This window comes from Ceratosolen solmsi, unplaced genomic scaffold, assembly GCF_000503995.2.
Source record: "Ceratosolen solmsi marchali unplaced genomic scaffold, CerSol_1.0 scaffold10, whole genome shotgun sequence".
NCBI lineage: Eukaryota > Metazoa > Arthropoda > Insecta > Hymenoptera > Agaonidae > Ceratosolen > Ceratosolen solmsi.
The window spans coordinates 4,816,332-4,819,393 of NW_011948412.1; positions in this window are offsets into that span (position 1 = coordinate 4,816,332).

Below are 3,062 nucleotides of genomic sequence, written 5' to 3' on the forward strand. Positions count from 1 at the left end.
ATAAAGAATAATAATAATAATAATAATAATAAAGAATAAATATAGCCCACTGAATTCTGTAGATCCACTTTTGCACTTTTTAAATAACTTGTGGGTACGGTATGAGCTGAGATCGCACACAAGCAGCTTTCGGATATACAAATATTGCAGGCTTTAGTGGTGAGACATATTTTACACCTGCCATCTGATAATATCTCAAGTGAATTGTTCGATTCGCAAATGAAGTACGCTGGTTCATATCAGCGCGATTCGATGATGCCATAGGGGCTTTGTATTAGTAAGTAAACAAGTATTGTTTCAAAAAATTTCAGCCTCATCGAATCTGGCAAGCATCGCTTTAATTTATTTTAAAGATATTTAATATAACTTTCGATTAATCGCTGGATGATATTAAAAAAGACAAATTTAAATTCATACTTTAAATGTAAGTTAATTTTATTTTATCTCGCATACATGTTATAATGCAATGAAATTAATTTATATAAATACTGTTCCCCTTTATTAAATTAAATTAAATCTCATATATATATATATATATATATATATATATATATTTCATTCTTTAATTGTCTTTTAAACGATTTGCTTTAATATTGTTTGTGTTTGGTTTTTCATATTTTCTTTCTTTTCTTTTTTTTTTTTTTTTTTTATTTTTATTTTTAAACTATTTTTCCGTGATAGAATTGGAAATGTTATCTTTGAATTTTTAAGTGAATTTCAATATATTTTTCATCATTCGATTATATTATAATTAACGTTTTAATAATAAACTTTTAAATCCTAAAATCATTGAAAGATAATAGTAAAGTAAGTATTTATCTTGATTTGTCTGCTATGAGAAGTTACTCGATATAAAAAGAACAATTTATTATTTGAATATTAATTTACATAATAACTATTAGAAAAAAATTATAAAAAAAATTTTACGAGTATTAGCGAAAAGAATTTCATTCATAATTCTACTCGAATATTTAAAGTCCCTGACTTGAAACCTTTTTCTCCATTATATATAGAAATATTTATTTTTACAAATACATCTTTAGTATTTTAAAGAGAAATCATGCTACATGATAGTATCTACGCGCATTCTATCGACATTTCCAAGTATCATTATTATTTAACGTTTTAAATAAATAGTAATGATAAAAATATATTACAATTAGCTGCTTAATATTTGTATTAATATAAAATAAAATATCAATTATATTTCTAAATAATGTATAATGTTTCGCAATATATAATCGACAATTAGTCGATACTAACTATCTTTTATTACGTATATTTTTCTTGGATTCCTAAAGACATTACGGATTAGGTACATGTAATCCTTATTATCTCGTTATATAAAAATACTGTTGAAATACTGAAAACAGATGCTGTAAATAATTTCAATTATTATAGTTGAAAATTATTCTACATAAGCATACCAAGCATTGATGTGATTATTTTAAACTATTTATCTACTACATGCACTGCTCGATATATTTGAATAAAACGATTTATTTTTAATATAAGTGAATAAGTGCAATCGACTGTAGCAATAAGCCTACTGTATAACATGATACACTAATCATTTGTTAATGACGGCTGCCATTTTGTTATTATCAAGATATCACATGACTAGTAGTCCAAATTGTTTGATACAAGACAAATCGATTGATAATATTTGATACGTTAATCTTAAATTGGATATATATTGGTATTGTTACTTACATCTACTTTAAAAAAAAAAAAAAGAAAAAAAAAAGAATGTCTAACATAGGAACAACCCGAAAAGAAGCAAAAAATCTGTCTCGATAATCCAAATTTATCCAAGATTTTGTATGGGTGGATGGGTGGGTGTAAACATGCATTATTAATTCCAACTAAATTATTTTCTTATTCTACAGCTTCGATGGCCAATATTATTTTTATGTTTTACAAAACATCTACGAATAATAAAAATTTCCAATCTCGACTTTATTAAACGTAATATAGAACATAGCATAATAAAATAATTTATGAATTTTAATGTATATAAACTATTTATTAATCGCAAGTAATTTACTAAAATTACACATTCGTACTTAAAATTGGAAGAAATTAAATTTGTTAATTTACTCTATAAAAATGCAATTATAAATAAAACATAAAATTATATAATCCGTATCCCCCCACCCCCACCCCCGCCCCCACCGCCCATATTACATACGAAAATTTAAGTTACTTAAAAATCTATCCATCCGCTAGAATTTAGTTTAAAAAATACTAGCAAAACTCGTATTTATCTTTTTGAACAAAACATATTTCAAACACGTAAAGCAAATTCATATTATAAAACCTTCAATATTCAATTCAAAAATATTTCTTATAATACTTCTTTAGATATAAGATAAATTTTTAAAATTAATAATACTTTTAATGGTACATACTGAATAGTTCATTATAAAGCAAATAATGCAATATTGAAGCAGAAGAAAAAAAATAATAATAAAAGCATGCAAAAAAGTAGGTTTATGCATGTTTAATACACATTAATCGATGGGAATTTCATTTATGTTTATTTATGTGTAAATGCACTGATTGGTTCCATAAAAGTATATGTAAGTTTCCATATGCATTGATGCTTGAATATAAATATTTACCGATCGTATTTCTAATGTAATCATCATCTACTTCATTGAATAATATTTGATTTATGGTTTTTAAAATAGCCATCAAAGTATAGGTAGAAATGAACTTCCCGTGCAACATTTTAACAGCTTATCTTATCCGCTTTTTTTTTCTTTGTCTTTTTCGCACGCACTTTTAGATCAGAACAGTAGCTTAAAAAGGCATTAACTTGATAATATTGAATCTACAATAATTCTATCAATCCGAAAGAATAACAACATCGACTGTGGTCATTTTTTCAATTTAATATAGCAATTCTTTTTACGAAACAATTTGTAAAATTATTTTTATTAAAACTTATGCGAATAAAACACTGTGTATTAGGTAAAAAAAAACTTTCTGTGCATTTGTTTTTTCATATTTATTTGTATTTTTACAAATTAATCGCTTGTATGGTTAACGTTTTTGTT